Source organism: Bufo bufo, chromosome 2 (assembly GCF_905171765.1).
Source record: "Bufo bufo chromosome 2, aBufBuf1.1, whole genome shotgun sequence".
In the NCBI taxonomy this organism is placed as follows: domain Eukaryota; kingdom Metazoa; phylum Chordata; class Amphibia; order Anura; family Bufonidae; genus Bufo; species Bufo bufo.
Window position 1 is genome coordinate 532,528,056 of NC_053390.1, and position 21,470 is coordinate 532,549,525.

The 21,470-nt window shown below is 43.8% G+C and overlaps 1 protein-coding gene across 2 annotated transcripts in view; it reads right to left on the reverse strand.

Moving 5' to 3' along the window:
• ARHGAP24 (Rho GTPase activating protein 24) overlaps positions 1-17,503 on the reverse strand; it is a 748,539-nt gene extending 731,036 nt beyond the window's left edge. For both annotated transcript variants that reach the window (XM_040417986.1, XM_040417985.1), the window contains exon 1: positions 17,104-17,503. The gene's annotated coding sequence lies outside the window, so the exon portion shown is untranslated. The remainder of the gene's footprint in view (positions 1-17,103) is intronic.
• Between the last annotated feature and the right edge of the window lie 3,967 nt (positions 17,504-21,470).

Here is a 21,470-nt window from a genome sequence, read left to right on the forward strand (position 1 = left end):
GTTGGTATCTGTTTCAAGAGGCGTGGCGTCCAGTAAGTCGGATAATGCTTTGAAGATATGATTGATTATGGGTAGCCTCTGGGCTGGACGTGCAGGTTCCGTTTCCTGAATCCTCTGAGTATGGATTTGATCTGGTGCGAGAACATGAAGCTGATGTTATTGGGGTGTATGATTAGCATATGATGTTGAAATGCCGGTGAGATATAGTTTGATGGTGTTGTATGACATTGAGTTTGAGGTGGCAAAAGAAGCCAACCCCGGAAGAGACGTCATGACAAAAGGGTGTGTGATGTTGTGTTCCAACAGGAACCTGTTGAATAGTGTGAACGCTCTGTCGTGTTTTCTATGTGTATTGTCTGATAGTGCTAAGTGGGACAAAGACTGGCTATGCCGCATGATGCCTTCTAATCCAGAATGAGCTGTTTGAAATGATGGAGTGATGGAGGCCGTGGGTGACGCTGATGGGAGAGCTTGATGAAATGCCTGAAATTTGACGCGAGACAGATTGTCAGCTGCCGTATTGCACACCCCCCGGGACATGGAAACAATGTAAGAAGAAATTATTGCAAGTGGCCAACCAAGGAAGTCTCCGCAGAAACCTCACGATTGTGAGAGATTTGGAACGATCCTGTTGATGAACTGGCAGGTCGTATGGTTGTCTGAATAGCACCGACCGACATGTTTGCCCATGAATGACCCCACGCTACGGCAGCCGCCACGATGGGGTAGATCTTGAAAAGCGCTGAGGCAGTGGAGAATCCTTCCAAACCCCGGACCGCAGGAGGCCAGCTGCCCCACAGCCAATCGTTCCCAAAAATGGCCGCGAAGCCTGTGGTAGATGCCGCATCTGACCAGATAGAGGGGGAAGAGTCCGACGGCTGAGGGAGAAACAAGCTCCCGCCATTCCAGGTGGACAGAAATCTCCCCCACATGCCCAGACCTGCCGCAGCGTGGGCATCCAGGGACAACCTGTGCGAGTCGTGTAGGAAAAAAGGGGAGAGGTGCAGGAGCCGTGATATAAATGAGCGACCCTGAGGTGGATGCGCATGGCAAAGATCAGGGAGCCCAGCAGGGACTGCCGTTCTTTGCGGCTGCCGGTGCTGAGTTGAAGGTAGTTGTCTATGTGGGCGAGAATGTCCTGGATCTTCCCGGATGGCAAACTGGCTTGCATTGAGGCTAAATCCAACTGGGTACCCAGGAAAGGTGATGACCGTGTCTGGCCCTTCTGTCTTCTTGGTGGCGACGGGTACCCCAGGTTCCTCCTCCGGTATTATGTGCGCCGGGCTGACTTCTTGGTCCTCCAGGCTAACGGTCGACGTGATCACTGGCAATCCGGCCGGCGCCGGTGACGCTGCCGGTGGTGGCCCTGCCAGGGAGAGGGTCGCGGTGACCGATTCCAGCCTCTCCAACCTGGCGTTGACTTTAGACATGGATGACATTTAGAGAGGACAGCATGGTATGTATATCCCCTGTGCTGGACTGGCTAGGTCCTTCCCCTGCCTCCCTGTTATCGATTGGCGTGCGCAGCAGCCGGAAAAGCTCTGCTCTCCTCGCCGTGGCGGGGAACAAGCCGTCACCTTAACTCCGTCGTTATGCGCGGGATTGTCCAGGATCTGATGGGTGCTGGACTGGCTAGATCGTCTCCCTGGGTAGCAGTGACGGATCTAGCAGTGGTGCCAGGTAGGGAGAAGTTCTCTATCCCTTCCAGAGACATGGTAAAACAAAACAGTTGATTAGCTTGGGGAAACACAGGATCGTGCTGGCAAGCTAGCTAGGCCGGATGGCGAAAAAATTATACTTGCATGGTGACAGATGAGGCCCAGCTAATTTGCCAAGCGGCTTGAGAGGCTCTACCTATGATTTGGCGCGAGGGGTTAATGAGGCCACTTGTGGTAGTGGCAGGAGCGTTGGCCTCTCGGTGACTGTAAGACAGGACTAGGGGAAGGGAGTGACAGGTAAGGCCCTCTCTATGCAACACGCGAGGCGGCTTACTAACGAGGTGGCGCGTTGGGCGGGTGCCTCTGTACGTTTGAGGCGGGGTGTCGGCCTCGCGGGACCACTAACTGCTGGCGAAGCCAAGAAGGGGGTAACCTAGTGGGATGATGGTGCCCCTAAAGCCAGCACGCTGACCCTAACGGGATCATTCGAAATGTAAGGAAGACTTTTGTTAAATGAGCAGGTGAACGTACCTGGTAGTAAGAAAAATTCTCCGGATACACGGTAGTGCAAAATACAATATAGGTTGACCGCCTGAAAAAGGGGGAGGGTAGACATAAAATAGTGTGATGAAATGTGACAATGTACATGGTACATATGCATGACCCGGAGGATCATGACGGTTGTTCATGAAATGATAGCTTGCGCCTGGTGTGAGAAGAGACCAGCGCGTGGCGCATGGCCATGCACAAGTGGGAATGTGCGTTTTGCAATCCAATGGAACGTATTGGTCTGTGTCCTTTAATTAGTTTTTATTTTTTTATTTTTTTTTATTTTTTTGGTGACCAGCTGATATCTCTTCCCCCCTTTTTTTTTTTTCCTTTATTAGTAACCAGACGATAACTCCTCCCCCCTGTTTTTTTTTTTTTCCCTTTATTAGTAACCAGACGATAACTCCTCCCCCCTGTTTTTTTTTATTTTTTTTTATTATTATTGTGTAGGGCTGCTGGGGTGATGTTTGACTTTGGAGGGGCGTGCTGGAAGGCCCCCCTGCCGTCCGACGGCGGCCCCCCGCATCAGATGCGGCGCGCACGGCCGCCGGGACACCGCGCATGCGCCGACGGAATCGCCGCGCATGCGCAGAACCCCGGCCGCGCATGCGCAGACCAGGCACCAGGACGCGGCCGGGCGCCATCGGCCGCGCGGCAGGAGGAGCGGTAAAACAGGCAGGAGGCGGTTGGGAGGGGATGTCTGTGCAGCGGTCAGCCCAGAGGAGGTTGAAATTAATAGGGGGTGTGCCGGTTGCACCGCCGCTGGCCCCTGTAGCTGCGCATGTAAATACGCGGGGGGGGGCCATGAACGTTGTTGGCGAAGTTAAGTGACTCATGTGGATCATGCTTGGAAGTTTATGTGATTGTTTGTAAGGAGTAACATTTTGGAGCATATGAAAATGAAAGCCATTTATTTTGATCCCATTCGTCCGGAGTCCCCCCACGGCCGCCGGGACACCGCGCATGCGCCTCCGGCAGGAGGAGCGGCAAAACAGGCAGGAGGCGGTGGGGAGGGGATGTCTGTGCAGCGGTAAGCCCAGTGGAGGTTGAAATGAATGGGGGGTGTGCCGGGTGTACCGCAGCTGGCCCCTGTGCTGTGTACATGAATACGAGGAGGGGAGGGAGGGGGGGAGGAGGGCATGAATGTTGGATGTTGAGGGGTGAAATGAAATAAACCAGAAAGGGGGAATGGGGCTGGAACCATCAGGGAGCTGACCGGAGTGACGGTCCTGTGGGGAGACGCCAGAATAGGCATGAGCAATGAGCTGCCGGTGATTGCTGCGAGAAGCCGTGACATGGGTGCAGTGTGTGTGAAAAGAACAACAGAAAAGGGGGATTTAATCCAGGAACCATTGGCCGCATGCTGCCAGAGCTGTTGACCGGAATGGTGGTGCGGTTTGTGAATAAATACGCATGAAACAGGTGTGACAGAAATGAATGCTGGTGACTTGTATGAAAACCGTGATATGGTGCGCATTGATGAAATGAAATGAACCGGTACAGGGGCAACCGTGAGGCCCTGCCTGTACCGTATGAATGACTCATACGCATTTGTGCTCCTGCAGCCGTGCACATGAACATGAGGAGGGGGGGGGCATGAATGTGGGTGATTGTGGGGTGATATGGACTGAAAAAGAAATGGGGAACGAGCCTGGAACCACAGGGGTGCTTACCGCAGTGTTGTTTCTGTGGGATTGCTTGAACAAGACATGACAAAATGAGATGCTGGTGACTGTGAGAAATCCGTGACATTAGCGCAGCGTCCATGAAATGAAATGAAACAGAAATGGGGGATTAGGCCAGAAACCATTGCCGCATGTTGCAGAGGTGTTAACCGGAATCGTAGTACGGTGTGGACAAATTGCGCATGAACAAGGCGTGGCAGAAATGAAAACTGGTGACTTGTATGAGAAACCATGACATTGGTGCAGCGTATGATGAAATGAATGAACCGGTACAGGGGGCAACCGTGAGGCCCCGGCTGTACCGTATGGATGACTCAGAAAACCACTGCCTGCATGCCGCAGGGGTGTTGACTGGAGTGGTGATACGGTGCAGATAAATTTATGTATGAACAAGACATGACAGAAATGAAATGCTGGTGACCTGGGCGAGAAAGCTGTGACATTAGTGCAGCGTTTGGTGAAATGAAATGAACAGAAATGGGGGATTGCCCAGGAACGACTGCATGCCTGCCGCAGGGGTGCTGACCGGAATAGTGGTACGGTGTAGACAAATTTGTGCATGAACAAGGCGTGACAGAAATGAAATACTGGTGACTTGTACGAGAAAACAGTGACATTGGTGCAGCGTATGATGAAATGAAATGAACCGGTACAGGGGGCAACCGTGAGGCCCCGGCTGCACCGTATGGATGACTCGCAGTTTAACGGGCAAACGTGACCCACAGTGAACCTGAGTAAAGCTGGAAAAATAGAACCGAAATGCTCCAAATCCAGAACTGATGGCAACGAAAAACTCCCAGAAATTCAGCGACTCGCAGGCAACTCTCCAGACACTCCACAAGCGACCTCCTCTCTCAAAAGCTCAGACCTCAATGATGCAGGAGCCAGGTAAGGGGAGTGCCCTAAATAGGCTGGAGGCGGACCTCAGCCCCTCCCACAAATCCAGGCAATCTGACTTAATACATATATATATTACACTGAGATTATGCAGACATCTGGTGACCAATTGTATTATTACTGTGACGTAATATGTAGACCTCATATAGTACATGACTATCTTTTGATAACAAAGCTAAGAACCAGCTCTGGACCTCGCATAGATCCGATGGTCTCCCTATTCATTGCTCCAATTGCTCTGATTTATTTCAAGCTGGGAGCTCAGGGGATGTGTTCTTCACACGGTGTGTTCTTTCTCTTGCAGCTCAGTGAGTAGGACCTTTCTGCTGCACCTCTCTTCATGTAATTGTCAAATATTCTAAAAGTAGATTCAGTTGATTGTAGTTGAAGAATGCAACTGAGGATGTGTGTCCAGCTCAGTGATGTTATTGATGTGATCAGAGAAATAAGGAAATTACCAAACAGCAGGTAATGCTATACATGAATATTTTACTGAATAGCTCAGTTGCTATAATAAATGTGGGACAACACCCTTGAGCATGTGCGAGAACTGATTGCCTGTGGCAGAAAGTAAAAATAGTGATGCTTTGCTGACCTCATGTTCAGCATCTAAGCCCCTCCTCTCTTCATACGATCATTGACAGCACTATGATTTGGATTATCAGCTTCCCACAATACACATTGAAGAAACGTACCGTACGTCAGGGTGTTGGTATCTACCTTGTTCTGCGTGGAACTGCAGTACCCTAGAAGAGAGTACTATTTTGGTGTTATTTAATCTGTTCATGTTTTGTATCATGATTCTTATGTATTCATAAAAGCTGTCTGTAGGTGGCACTGTTTATTTATTTATGGACTTCCTCAGCAGAGGGAATTAGCTTTTACCTCTCAGGGATGGGTTTTCTAATCAGGACTGAATCAGCCTCTTCAGTTTTAGTTTAGCGAGAGAGAGAAAGAGAGACAGCAGCTATTCGGCTAGTGAGAAACTCAGCTTCAGAGAGAACTCAGGGACTACTACTCCTATTATCATTGTTGCCATTTGTTTATATACAGCTATTGGAAAGGAGGCACAGCATGGGTAATACATTCTGCCTTGATGTTTGATTGTATTGATTGAATTGCACTTGCACTTTATTATTATTCTTTCTTACTATTGTGTGGAGCAGTATGAATTGTTGCCAGTGTGTCCTCCTCTGGTGATGTCGCCTTGTCCCTGCACTTGTTTTGTTTGTCCTATCATGTAATGTCCTCAAATCAAGTTTAATAAATTGATATTGTATTTTCATGCACCCACACTACTAACACTACTATTTTTTGCACCCACACTACAGTGTGTTATATTGTGTTGAGCACTTTGTTGGTTCATCAACTGCTTTTATTTGGGTAAACATTTTAAGTGTGTAATAAAAGTTAAGTCTTAATTGAGGTCACCCATTAATTTTTGTATTTCTATGTATCTAGTCAGATATAATTATTGATTTTGTTGTGGTATTAGGTCAAGTTTTATTGGTACAGCTATTGGGAAGAGACTGCACTGTAACTTGCCTTGGAACTGTGCCTTGATATCACTGATTGAATGTACTACAACTCCCATTCTGCACTTTAGTAAAGAGAGGCATTTATCTTTTACAGCAACATTCGTCGGCCACAGCACTTACATCTCCTGCTTTGCACACGTACAACACTCATAACACCAAGGGCACACTGACTACCATCGGGTAGGGGTCCCAACATTAGGATGTGCCCCAACGGAGGAAAGGGTGCGCCCTCCTATCACTACCCTGGCCTTAAGGAGCATCGATGTGAGGATTGTCACTGTGAATAAGTATCGTAGCCAAAGTCACTACCATTCCCATCAAAAGCTGCGCTCCTCCCAGGCCGCAGCACAAACAGCAATGTTTATGCTTGGTAATATTTAGTGTTGAGAGAATTGAAGTATCTGAAGTAGACTTTGATTCAAATTTCATGGAAAATTCAATTCGCCGCAAAGCCAATTTCCCTTGTGCTTTGTGGTAACAAATCAATTTTCACTGAAATAAAAAATAAAATAAAAATCATACTCAACTCATCCACTTTAGTGCGAAGAGGCTGCCGCAGCCATCTTGGTTGAAGGTTCCAAGTGAAATCTCTTGCGCAATGGCATATGACTTCACTACACCGGCCAGCGTGATGACGTCATTACGCAGCGCACAAGATTTTGCGCAGGATCTTCAATCAAGATGGCCACAGTGGCCTCTTCGAGCTCAAATGGATAAGGTAACTATTATTTTTATTTTTTTTAAAAGGTTGACCACTGAAAGCCTAATTTTTTATCTCAGATGCCGTGATTCGTGATGAACGTGGCATCTGCGGGGTTCAATTACGGGAGGCAGTGCAATCACCGTTCCCCGTCATTGCGCACGATACTTACAAAGAACGGCGCTTCGTAGACGAAGTAATTATTTGTCATGAACCAGATTACTTTGTGAAATTCAGCGAAGCAGCCAAATCAAATTTTTGTAAACTTCGTTCATCTTTAGTAATATTACTAGGGTATCCTGCTATGTAAATTTGGCGCATTATTGATACTTATTACAGTTGGTATGATCTTTCCAGTACAAAATCATGTCTTTTAAATTACTATTATGTATATTTTAGCTAATACTTTGATATATTAGTAATAAAGATGTATTTCAATTTTTATCATTGGTGACAGAGTGCTTTTACTCTTATCGGGGTTATTAGTGTATTTGTCATACCCACATATGATATATTTGTATAATGGCCCTATTGCTATCACTTCTCATGCAGAAAGTAATTTAGAATCACTCGTACTTCTATCAAACATCTGATTTATTGGGTACCGCTACATTTACAGTAGTGTTTGGAATCTCGTAGCCTGTTCAGCATTGCCATATACGACAATAGATCCCCATTGACTATAATAGGATCTGGCTGTGATCCGGCCGCTTTTCCACCATAAAGTCGGGTTTCAAATGGCCAAAAAACGTAGTGCCAGATCAGGCATCCGGACAAGCATGCCACAGATGTGAACCCAGCCTAACAATTTTGTTTTTGTTCTTTGCTCATAAGTGGTACTTCCCAGTTGGTTATGTCTCAAAATCATACAACATTTCCATTATTCAGATTCAGAATTTTTTTTTTTTAATATGTTTATTTTCAATAAGAAATGGGACAATTTAATTTTTATACACAAAAAGTCATGGGTACAAAAAGTGCTCCTGTAGTGAAAGGAATTACCCATAAAACTCACTAGTAAAGAGAAAGTGATAGGAACACATTTGTTGCAGTGATTCAAGGCTTCCTGGGCAATCACAAGGTAGAAAACTATGTGAAGCTGTTTGAGACTATGGTAAAAAAAAAGTACAGTACCGTGGGTAGCGGGATCTTCTACTACTTACTACCAGAAACAAAAATTGTGTTACACAGAAGTGATGAGCGGCAGGGGCAATATTCGAATTCGCGATATTTCGCAAATATTTTGTAGAATATCCATCATATATTCGCGAATTCGAGATTATATTCTTGATTGCAAAAATCGGCAATGTATTATTCATGTAATGCGCGCAAAATACTGGCGTGGGGTAGGCAACTTTTCTATTGGTTGCTAGGGATGTTTCTAAGTTGTGACAAAGACTTCTCATTGGCCCACAAGCTAGAAGAAGGGAGGGATGATCACCTGATGTGTACTGTGTTAAAAAACAAACAAAAAACAAAATATTATTAGTCATTACGAATATATAGCACTATATTCTAAATATTTGCGATAAAAATTTGCTTTTCGAAATATTCGCGCTCAACACTATTACACAGTGTCATTACTATAAAGAGAACTAACAGAACTAAAAGCGGGTTTACGATTGTCGGGCAGGTTATCAGGGTTGAACATTCCTACGAGTGCTCGTTACCGATTGTCTTTCCATCTAAAGATGCCACAGATCACCCGATGAATGAGCGAAGCGTTCATTCATTGGATGAAGCCATCGTTCATGCTGACACCTAAATTATCCTTTCTGGCCAGCAAATTATACTATTTCCACAGCACTCTACTGCCCAGAACCAATGCAGCCGCATGTGAACAAGCTATAGCAGTAGCAGCGCTTAGCCTCCACTAACAAGCAGCCAATTGTTGCGAAGGAATGGTTCCTTCTTGACAATTGTGTGCTCAATTGCTGCATGTAAATGGAGCATAATTATACATCCTAAATGATTGTGAACATTTATAGTGTTCGAATATTACCATTTATTATACAGTGAGGAACATAAGTATTTGAACACCCTGCGATTTTGTAAGTTCTCCCACTTAGAAATAATGGAGGGGTCTGAAATTCACATTGTAGGTGCATTCCTACTCTGAGAGACAGAATAAAAAAAATAATAATAATTCAGGAAATCACATTGTATGATTTTTAAAGAATTTATTTGTCTTGCACTGCTGAACATAAGTATTTGAACACCTGAGAAAATCAGTATTTAATATTTGGTACAGAAGCCTTTGTTTGCAATTACAGAGGTCAAACGCTTCCTGTAGTTCTTGACCAGGTTTGCACACACTGCAACAGGGATTTTGGCCCACTCCTCTAGATCTGTCAGATTTCGTGGCTGTCGCTGAGCAACATGGAGTTTCAGCTCCTTCCAAAGATGTTCTATTGGATTTAGGTCTGGAGATTGGCTAGGCCAATCCAGAACCTTGATATGCTTCTTACGGAGCCACTCCTTGGTAATCCATCTTCAAAGCTCTGACTGAGGGAAGGAGGTAGTTGCTCTAAATCTCACAATAAATGGCCCCATTCATCCTCTCTATAATACAGTGCACTCGTCCTGTCCCCATCTCAGAAAAGCACTCCCATAGCATGATGTTACCACCACCATGCTTCACAGTAGGGATGGTGTTCTTGGGATGCAACTCATGCTTCTTTTTCCTCCAAACACGACGAGTGAAGTTTAGACCGAAAAGTTCTACTTTGGTCTCATCTGACCACATGACTTGCTCCCATGCCTCCTCTGGATCATCCAGATGGTCATTGGCAAACTTTAGACGGGCCTGGACACGTGATGACTTGAGCAGGGGAACCTTCCGTGCAATGCATGATTTGAAACCGTGACGGCGTAGTGTTCTACCGACAGTGACCTTTGAAACTGTGGTCCCAGCTCTCTTCATGTCATTGACCAGCTCCTCCCTTGTAGTTCTGGGCTGATTCCTCACCTTTCTTATCATCAGTGATGCCCCACGAGGTGAGATCTTGCATGGAACCCCAGTCCGAGGGAGACTGACAGTCATCTTTAGCCTCTTTCATTTTCTAACAATTGCTCCAACAGTATTTTCACCAAGCTGCTTGGCCATTGCCCCGTAGCCCTTTCTACCCTTGTGCAGGTCCACAATTTTGTCTATGGTGTCTTTTGACAGCTCTTTGGTCTTGCCCATGGTAGTAGTTGGTGTCTGACTGACTGTGGGGTGGACAGGTGTCTTTAAAGAGCTCTGACAGGTGCTACTAAGTTAGAATAATGAGTGGAGTAGAGGTGGACTTTTTAAAGGCACAGTAACAGGTCTTTGATAGCCAGAATTCTTGCTGTTTCTCAGGTGTTCAAATACTTACAATGGATATAAAATGGATGTTAAAATGTCAGGTTTCTGTAATGTAAAAAAATTAGACAAAGATAAATCATTCCAGAACTTTTTCCACCTTTAATGTGACCTATAAACTGTACAACTCAATTGAAAAACAAACTGAAATCTTTTAGGTAGAGGGAAGAAAAAATATTAAAATAAAATAATATGGTTGCATAAGTGTGCACACCCTTAAGCTAATACTTTGTTGAAGCACCTTTTGATTTTATTACAGCACTCAGTATTTTTGGGTATGAGTCTATCAGCATGGCACATTTGGCACATTGACTTGACAAGATTTGCCCACTCTTCTTTGCAAAAACACTCCAAATCTGTCAGATTGTGAGGGCATCTTCTGTGCACAGCTCTCTTCAAATCACCCCACAGATTTTCAATCGGATTCAGGTCTGGGCTCTGTCTGGGCCATTCCAAAACTTTAATCTTCTGGTGAAGCCATTCCTTTGTTGATTTGGATGTATGCTTTGGGTCGTTATTATGCTGAAAGATGAAGTTCCTCTTCATGTTCAGCTTTCTAGCAGAAGCCTGAAGGTTTTGTGCCAATATTGACTGGTATTTGGAACTGTTCATAATTCTCTCTAGCTTAACTAAGGTCCCAGTTCCAGCTGAAGAAAAACAGCCCCAAAGCATGATGCTGCCACCACCATGCTTCACTGTGGGTATGGTGTTCTTTTGGTGATGTGCAGTGTTGTTTTTGCGCCAAACATATCTTTTGGAATTATGGCCAAAAAGTTCAACCTTGGTTTCATCAGACCATAACACCTTTTGCCACATGCTTTTGGGAGAATTCAGATGTGTTTTTACAAAATGTAGCCTGGCTTGGATGTTTTTCTTCGTAAGAAAAGGCTTTCGTCTTGCCACTCTACTCTATACTGTAGCCCAGACATATGAAGAATACAGGAGATTGTTGTCACATGTACCACACAGCCAGTACTTGCCATATATTCCTGCAGCTCCTTTAATGTTGCTGTAGGCCTCTTGGTAGCCTCCCAGACCAGTTTTCTTCTCGTCTTTTCATCAATTTTGGAGGGACGTCCAGTTCTTGGTAATGTCACTGTTGTGCCATATTCTCTCCACTTGATGATGACTGTATTCACTGTGTTCCATGGTATATCTAATGCCTTGGAAATTATTTTGTACCCTTCTTCTGACTGATGCCTTTTAACAATGAGATCCCTCTGATGCTTTGGAAGCTCTCTGTGGACCACGACTAAGAAAATTTTGGGAAAGACAAACTAGAGCAGCTGAACTTTATTTGGGGTTAATCAGAGGCACTTTAAATGATGGCAGGTGTATGCTGACTCCTATTTAACATGATTTTTAATGTGATTGCTTAATTCTGAACACAGCTACATCCCCAGTTATAAGAGGGTGTCCACACCTATGCTACCATATTATTTTCCTTTTTTGTTTTCCTCCCTCCACCTAAAAGTTTTCAGTTTGTTTTTCAATTGAGTGGTACAGTTTATAGGTCACATTAAAGGTGGAAAAAGTTCTGAAATGATTTATCTTTGTCTAATTTTTTTTACAGCACAGAAACCTGACATTTTAACAGGGGTGTGTAGACTTTTTATATCCACTGTATGTTCAGCAGTGCAAGACAAATACATTCTTTAAAAATCATACAATGTGTTTTCCTTTTTTTTTTTTTTTTATTCTGTCTGGGAATGCACCTATAATGTGAATTTCAGATCCCTCCTATTTCTAAGTGGGAGAATTTGCAAAATCGCAGGGTGTTCAAATACTTCTGCTTTACCATTTTGTTACCTAGGTGGTGATCTTAGCGGTAAATGCTACAGGGGTGTTAACTGATATATGCTTGTCCATAGACTGCTCTTTAGACAACATACTTTAGGATATTTTAGGTACATGTATCTCTATGTATGCACAGAATCTCACAAAAGTGAGTACACCCCTCACATTTTGTAACTATTTTATTTTATCTTTTCATGGCACAACACTGAAGATATGACACTGATACAATGTAAAGTAGTTAGTGCACAGCTTGTATAATCTAAATTTGGTGTGCACTCAAAATAACTTAATACACAACCATTAATGTCTAAACCACTGGCAACAAAAGTGAGTACACCCTTAAGTGAAAATGGCCAAATTGTGCCAAATTAGCCATTTTAACTCCCTGGTGACATGTAACTCATTAGTGTTACAAGGTATCAGGTGTGAAAGGGGAGCAGGTGTGTTAAATTTGGTGTTATCACTCTCACACTCTCTCGTACTGGTCACTGGAAGTTCAACATGGCACCTCATAGTAATGCTCTACAACACAACACTCTGAAACTGAGCTGCAGCTAGGTGACCAAGACCATACAGCAGTTTAACAAGACAAGTTCCACTTAGAACAGGCCTCACCATTGTGAACCAAAGAAGTTGAGTGCACAAGCTTAGCGTCATATCCAGAGGTAGTCTTTTCAAAGTAGACGTATGAGTGCTACCAGCAGAGGTTAAAGGGGTGGAGGGTCAGCCTGTCAGTGCTCAAAACACACACCGCACACTGCATCAAATTGATCTGCATGGTTGTTGTCCCAGTAGGAAGCCTCTTCTAAAGATGATGCACAAAAATGCCCGCAGTTTGCTGAAGACAAGCAGACTAAGGACATGGATTACTGGAATCATGTCCTGTGGTCTGATGAGACTAAGATAAACGTATTTGGTTCAGATAGTGTCAAGCGTGTGTCGCGGCAACTAGGTGAGGAGTACAAAGACACGTGTGTCTTGCCTACAGTCAAGCATGGTGGTGGCAGTGTCATGGTTTGAGGCTGCATGAGTGCTGCCGGCTGTGGGGAGCTACAGTTCATTGAGGGAACCGTGAATGCCAACATGTTCTGTGACATACTGAAGCAGAGCAGGATCCCCTCCCTTTGGAAACTGGCCCGCAGGCCATTATTCCAACATGATAACGACCCCAAACACACCTCCAAGACGACCATTGCCTTGCTAAAGAAACTAAGGGTAAAGATGCTGGACTGGACAAGCATGTCTCCAGACCTAAATCCTATTGAGCATCTGTGGGGCCTCCTCAAACAGAAGGTGGAGGAGCACAAGGTCTTGATATTGACACGTTGGGCACAATTTGGCCATTTTCACTTAGGGGTGTACTCACTTTTGTTGCCAGTGGTTTAGACATTAATGGCTGTGTGTTGAGTTTTTTTGAGGGCACACCAAATTTACACTGTTATACAAGCTGTGCACTGACTACTGTACATTGTATCAAAATGTCATATATTCAGCGCTGTCCTATGAAAAGATATAATAAAGCATTTACAAAAATGTTGGGGGTGTACTCACTTTTGTGAGATACTGTATGAGTAGTATAGGAAGGCGCAAGGGTCCGTCGTTGACGGAAGGTATGTGTCACCGAGGTTCCTGGCCTCGGTGAAGTAAGAGCCGGTATTTTCAGGTGTCAGCGGCAGCTAATGCTGATTGACACTTTGCTATTTTAGTATGGATGCATAGCTGATCTGGGACGTCTCTTACTGGGAATAGCCAAAGTGATAGGTGGGTGACTTCTCCCCACGTTCCAGGCCGAGTCTTGACTGGCCTATAAAAAAAAACAGCCAGCAGTGTCAGCTGTGAGTGCATTACTCCTCTCTGACAGTGGATCTCTGTCAGTCTCTGTGTTGGGACCTGGGAGTTTAGGCCTGGATTGAGGCCTGCTACCTTGTTGGTGTGAAAGCACGTGGATTCGGCTTTGTCCAAGGACTTATTTTTTGCCGCATGGTGTGAACGAACACCAGAATCACAAGGTGACTGTTTTCCTTGAAGCAGACTTTTTGTTTTGTCATTTACTTAATGTGTGAATAAATACTGGACTGTTTAATTCAAAGACTTTGTTGTTGCCTCTATACTGCGTCCACTAACCTGCCTACCAGAGTGAATCCCCACAGTAGAAAGAGGTGACAAAAGACATCTCTAGCATCAATAAGTTTGGAGGACTCAGCACTAGATTGACAGACCATAGATTTTAATCAGAAGTAAGTAACGTTTCATTTCACCTGCGGGGTACTACAGAATGCTTGCTGCTGGGTTCCCACATAGATTACTGCAGGTAGCAGAGGGTGTTAGTAGCAGGACGCACTGTAATCTTATTTTTTTAATAGAGGATCCTTATCAAAAAGTCATTGTTCAACATGGAAAACCCCTTTAAAGGGTCACTGTGCTTTCAGAAAACTTTTCATAAGTTATATGGACATATCAAACATTTAGATCAGTGGGGATTTCATGCTGAGACCCTCACAATCTCTAGAACAAGGGGAGAGGAATGCTCACATAGCGTGCTGTCTCTCCTTGTTGCATAAGACGGACACGAGATGGGTCCATAGACTTTGTATTGAATCTATCTCACTTCCTGTCCTGCAATGAAGAGAGAGAACGCACTAAGCAAGCGCTTCTCTCCCCTTGTTCTAGAGATTGTGGGGGTCTCAGCGCTCAGACCCCCACCGATTAAAACTTTTGATTGATCCCTATAACATATAAGAAGTTTGCTGAAAGCACAGTGATACTTCACAGAAAGTAACTAACTGATATGAGTAATATTACAATAATTTTTACATTTTGTTCAACTTTTTTCAGCCTCATAGAAATGAATGGGCCCACGGACCGAAAATACGGTAATGTGCATGTGGCCTTACTTTGTGAAAGCACATTCTTTACCAGTGTGGAGTATTCTATTCACTAGGCTCTTCTGATGTCTATGGGAATTTCTCAGACTACCACTTTCTCTTTTAGACAATGGGGCAAAGTGCTAGTCTGAGGTCATATGTCTCCATAACTGGTGATGCACTAACATAGCTGCAAGCATATTATATCAAGGCTAAATTTAAGGCCTCTTTCACAGGGGCGATATGGAATGTGTCAGGATCTGTTCAGGAAAAAAATTGATGGTTTTGCATCCAATTATTTTTCTGTGCTTTTGTTCAGTGTGTGCATTTTTTCCATCTGGACTGCATGCATTTTTAACGCTTGTGAAAAAAAAAACTAAACAACAATCTCCTAGTAACCATCAGTGACAGATGCATTGCATCCGGGTGCCTTCTGTTTTTCACACAAGCCCCATTCATTTCTATGGGGCCAGGACTGCGTGTAACATGCACAATATAGAATGTGCAATTTTTCCTGAATGCAGAGATGATGCGTGACAAATGGGTCAGGATTCAGTCCGGAGGCTGTGTGTTCACTACACGCATAACATCCGGTCCGAAAACTTGCTTGTGTGAAAGAGCCCTAACTATTCAGGACCCTATTATTGAATTCAACTCAATGGGGGTCATTTATCAATAATGGCATAATTTGCGCCAAAAACATACTAACATTACAAATCAAAACTGGTGATTTGTTTCACCTCATATATCAAAAGGCACATGCAGCTTGTAAAAAATGACTTTTTTAAATATCAACTTGATTTTCCGCCTATTTCTCTTGATTTGCGACAACACCAATAGCACTAAAATGAGACTTTTCAAAACTGAAATGCACCATTTCAGCCACCCCCTGTCCAGACGACACTTGCGACTTTTGAAACATATTTGCGACTTTTGAAGCATATTGGCGACATTTCCGGTGGTAAATTGCGACTTTTGTCCCAGACTCGGGACGTTTTTGTCATTGTTTTGTTTTTGTTGAATGACAATTTATTTAAGAAACCCTGCCGTTTAGCTCATTTCTATTATCCTGTTTTATTACTTACCTATCACTTGTTCCCACAACAGGTTGTTTTTTCTTTTCATAAATGCGACTTTTTGACTAAAAGTCGCATCTTTATGCCATGAATGCGACTTTTTACACAAAACACCTCCACATAAGCTGGCCTAATTGTCTGCAACAATTTGAGCCATTTCTGCAGATAAGAGGATGATAAATGAGGGGTAGTATGCGCCAATGTGGTAGCCCCGCCCACTTTGACATTTATAACTCATTTCTTTTTGCATTCTTTATGGTGAAAATTCTGGAGAAAACAGTTGTTATATTTGGTGCAAATTAAAACGCCTTTTTTTGGGGGGGGGAAATCTTACGCAATAATTCTGGCACAACATGCTTTATAAATGTCCCCCAATGTCTTTCTCCTAGATATTAGATTGCATGCAAACATTGTTTATATGGAACTTTTTAGGAACCATCATTTCCAAATGCAATAAACCAGACTGCAAACCAACAACATTACTGGTCTAAATGTCACCGGTGGTCCCAAATACTGTCAATTCCAAATACAAAGCACATGAACAGTTTTAAAAATAAAAGCCGAAACTTATCCTGACAATTTGTGAAATATAAGAACATCATGTAGGTTGATGTCTACTCAGATTCTTTATAGATACAAGTAGCAGCTGCGAACTTAACTCAGGGTATCCTTTACATCACAAGCATGCAGCCTGTTTCTTTTAGAAAAAAAATATCTATGATCTTAATCCTATAGGGCAGGCAAAAACCTTTACAACGCATAATCCTTGTGAAGTCAGGACTGACGCAATGGGCATGATGTCTACCCAATGACAGTTGAATTCACACCAGACCTTTGTAGACCTTTCACTAACCCTGTGGGAGAACAGAGTCCCCAGTCACCCAGGCACATTCCACAAGACAGCTGCTCCTTCCTAGGATAGCAGAATAACTTTCAGCATCAAGAATTAAAGAAGCAATTTCTAGGCAGAGAAAGAGAAGAAGAAATACTTACCCTTTCCAACAACAGATCAGATCCAAGAGCGGCAAATAATCTCTATGATGAGTAAATCCAGTCTAGTTATAGCAATCCACAAGGCAAGGGTGCAATCAGATAGATAGGTCTTGTCAGTGAGATGAAGTTGTGCTCTGGTAAAGGCAGTCTGGCCATGCAGAGAGATCCTTGTGAGCCCACTACAGCCTAGGATTAGTGCCAGTCACCTAGGCTTCGATGTAGTGTAGCAGGGCACTGTCCCTGAAGTTGCGAGGACAGATTGTGTGTGAATGTGTCACCACACTGCACAGTGCAAGAGGCTGGGATAAGGCAGGACAGCCCTCCCTGGTCTCAGATTTCACAGGCAACTGGCAGCCAGTGCAATGCTACTGTGGAGATGATATAGACTTCAATACTGTCACTAGCTGCGACGGGGGGGGGGGGAAAGATGATATCGAGAGAGGAGGAATAGAAACACATTGCATCAGATACAATCTGCATATGATTTGTTTCAGTACTGTTGTTCATACAGCCTATGCAAAATTCTGATCTAAAGAGTCTGCACTTCAGGCAGATACATTTACTGATACATTACAGAAAACCATCAGGACAGGAGAGAGATGGCTGATTGCCTAGACTGGTTATAACTGTACCAGATGTTAGACATAGAGGTCCACATTTACTAATGTGAGCGCGCCTAGTCAGAAATTGTGCTAAAAGTTGATTCAAATCGCCATCGGCACAAACAGTGTTACAGACATCCATTGTCAGGAGTGCACCTAGCCGTATTGCTGCCTGAGGTGAAAATTGAAGCAGAGCCCCCTCCCCGTGCCAAATTCTCAACCTAACCCCTTCTCAAGCCAGGGTTGCCAACCAGAATTTTTCTTTTTTCTGGACAACTTGTCCCAAAATCATGGACTGCCAATATTTATTACAGACATTCATAATGAACTCATTCCCTCTCTGTTGGTGTCCCGGAAGGCTCTGTCCTAGGACCCCTGCTCTTCTCTATCTACACTTTTGGCCTGGGACAGCTCATAGAGTCCCATGGCTTTCAGTATCACTCCTACGCTGACGACACACAAATCTACCTCTCTGGTCCAGACATCACCACCTTACTATCAAGAATCCCACAATGTCTATCCTCTATATCATCCTTCTTCGCCTCTCACTTTCTTAAACTTAACATGTATAAGACAGAATTCATAATCTTTCCCCCATCTTGTTCAACCCCCCCAACAGACCTATCTATCATGATCAATGGCTGCACACTCTCCCCAGTCAACAAAGCCTTGGAGTGACCTTGGATTCTGCCCTTTCCTTCCGACCGCACATCCAAGCCCTTTCCACCCCCTGCCGCCTCCAACTCAAAAACATCTCCGGCATCCGTGCTTATCTTAACTTTGAATCTGCAAAAATGCTTGTACATGCCCTCATTATCTCCCGCCTAGACTACTGCAACATTCTCCTCTGTGGCCTTCCATCTAGCACTCTCGCACCCCTCCAATCTATCCTCAACTCTGCTGCCCGACTAATCCACCTCTCACCCTATTACTCCTCTGCCTCTCCCCTCTGCCAATCCCTTCACTGGCTCCCCACTGCCCAACGAATTCACTTCAAAGTACTAACAAATACATACAAGGCCGTCCATAACCTGTCCCCTCTCTACATCTCTGAGCTGCTTTCCCGATACACCCCCTCACGCACTCTCTGATCCTCACAAGACCTCCTTCTCTCCTCTCCTCTTATTGCCTCTTCCCACAATCGACTCCAAGATTTCTCCCGTGCATCCCCCATACTCTGGAACTCGCTACCTCAACATATCAGACTCTCACCTACAGTGGAATCCTTCAAAAGAAACCTGAAAACCCACCTCTTCAGACAAGCCTACAACCCGTGACCCTGCTGCCTCTCTACCGCCATGACCAACTTAACCCGCACCTACTGTGTCCTTCTCCCATACCATGTAGATTGTAAGCCCTCACGGGCAGGGCCCTCTCTCCTTCTGTACCAGTCTGTAACTCGTCTTGTTCCTGCTTAGTGCACTTGTCTGTATTATGTATGTGCACCCCTTATCATATGTACAGCGCTATGGAATGAATGGCGCTTTAATAATAAATAATAATAATAAAAATGATAAGTAATAAATGTGAATAACTAAATATACTGGTAATAACTCATTAGCTGCATTTACGGTCAGTTGTTAAATTATTATTATTTATTATTAAAGCGCCATTCATTCCATGGCGCTGTACATAAGTATGAAAAGGGGTATACCTGCATAATGCAAACAATTGCACTAAGCATGAACAAGAGGAGTTACAAACTGGTACAGAAGGAGAGAGGTCCCTGTCCGCGAGGGCTTACAATCTACGAGATGATGATAATTAGCACTGAAATATTCTAATAAAGTACCACCAGCCTCAAAAAAAAAAATCACAGACACATTCACTTTTTTTCACGGACACAGGAAAAAGTTGCTTATTTTTATGGACTGTCCAGGAATTTCTGGATGGTTGGCAACCCTGCCTCCAGCCCTACTGTTAAAGACATACTTGGAAAACATTAAATACAGCACTACAAACCATACACAGTAATACAGCACCACATACCTCGTACACCCATCATGTCTCCTCTGATGTAGCCATTCTCGTTCCTCATCTTCTCCATTTGGACCAGACCACCATGATGATTTCTTTCATCTCTCGTCTCTACTGAGCTTGACAAACAGATATCTTAGTTTCCTACTTTTCCATCACCCTCCCACCTTCTGAACACCCCAATCCTGTGCCAGCTGTTCTCCCCAATACTATACTGTAGAAACAGTCCCCCTGAAAATACTAGTACAACACACATAGTGCCCCTTGAATAATTATTGGCACACATTGCCCTAAAAAATAACTGTGCAAATAGTGCTCCTGACACTAATAGTGTCATAGACATAATGTCCCCCCAAAATAATTTTGCTAAGCTGATACTCTGCCAGGATGCCCCCCATACTAACAGTGCTCCCCAAAGTTCCACCAATAGTAACAATTATCTGCCAGTGTGCACTTAGTGTTAACAATACCCCCAATAATAATGTCCCCCATTGTGCCCCAGAAGTAATAATACTTTCATAGGTCTATACTAATAATCATGTTCCCCATAATACCCAATTTGTAAATAAAATCACCATAATGCCCCGAATAGTAATAATTCTCCTTAGGGCTCATGCACATGACCATTGTTGTTCTGCGGTCCATTTTTCAAAGATCCGTTGTTCCACATCTGTGCTTTTTTTTCTCTTATTTAAGTCCTCTTCCGTTCCGTTATTGCACAAAACATATCCATATGGTTTCCATATTTGATACGTTTTTTTGCGGATCGGAAACAATAACTTATTAATCACCAAACACATGAGCAATATGGGCTGGGCATAGCATTTCCGCAAAATACGGATGAAATACGGATGACATACGGATGTGATCCGTGTGCGTTCCGTATTTTTTGCGGACCCTTTGACTTGAATGGGGCCTCGGACCGTGAGTTGCGGACAATAATAGGACATGCACTACTTTTTTGCGGAACAGAAATACGGATATACGGAAACGGAATGCACACGGAGTACCTTCCGTTGTTTTTGTCGACCCATTGAAGTGAATGGTTCCGTATATGGTCCGCAAAAAAAAAAAACGGAACGGAAGCGGAAAGAAAATATGTTTGTGTGCATGAGCCCTTATAACGTGTACCAGTAGAAATATGCCCATTCATAATCTACGCCAATAGAAAAAACTACAGAATATAACCCCTTATAATATGTGAAAGTACAAAAATACCCCCTATAATGTATGCCAGCTCAAAAAATGTCCCCTTATAATGTGTGCCAGTACAAAAAATATCCCCTTATAATACGTGCCAGTAAAAATATATATACCCCCTTATAATGCTTGCCAGTCCCAAAAATAGCCCCCATAATGCATGCCAGTACAAAAAATACCCCCTTATAATGTGTGCAAGAGCAAAAAAAAAAACTTTATAATATATGCCAGTACAAAAACTACTTCCTTATAATCTGCACCAGTACAAAAAATGCCCCCTTTAAATGTGTGCCTTTAAAAAAGGCACCTTATAGTGTGTGCCAGTACACAAAATGCCCCCTTCTGTGTGCCAGTACAAAAAATACCCATTCTTAGTGCCCCAGTCGAACCAATGTCCCCATAATGCCTCCACCTAATGTGTGCCAGTACAAAAATATGCCACCTTATGAGTGCCAGTACGAAATGCCCCTATTTAGTGCTGCTAGTAGAAATCATTCCCCCACAGTGCTTCCCTACACGCCCCCCTCATAGTGAGTGGCCCATGGTGTCAAATAAAAAATAATAAACTCAAATACTTACAGTTGTGTT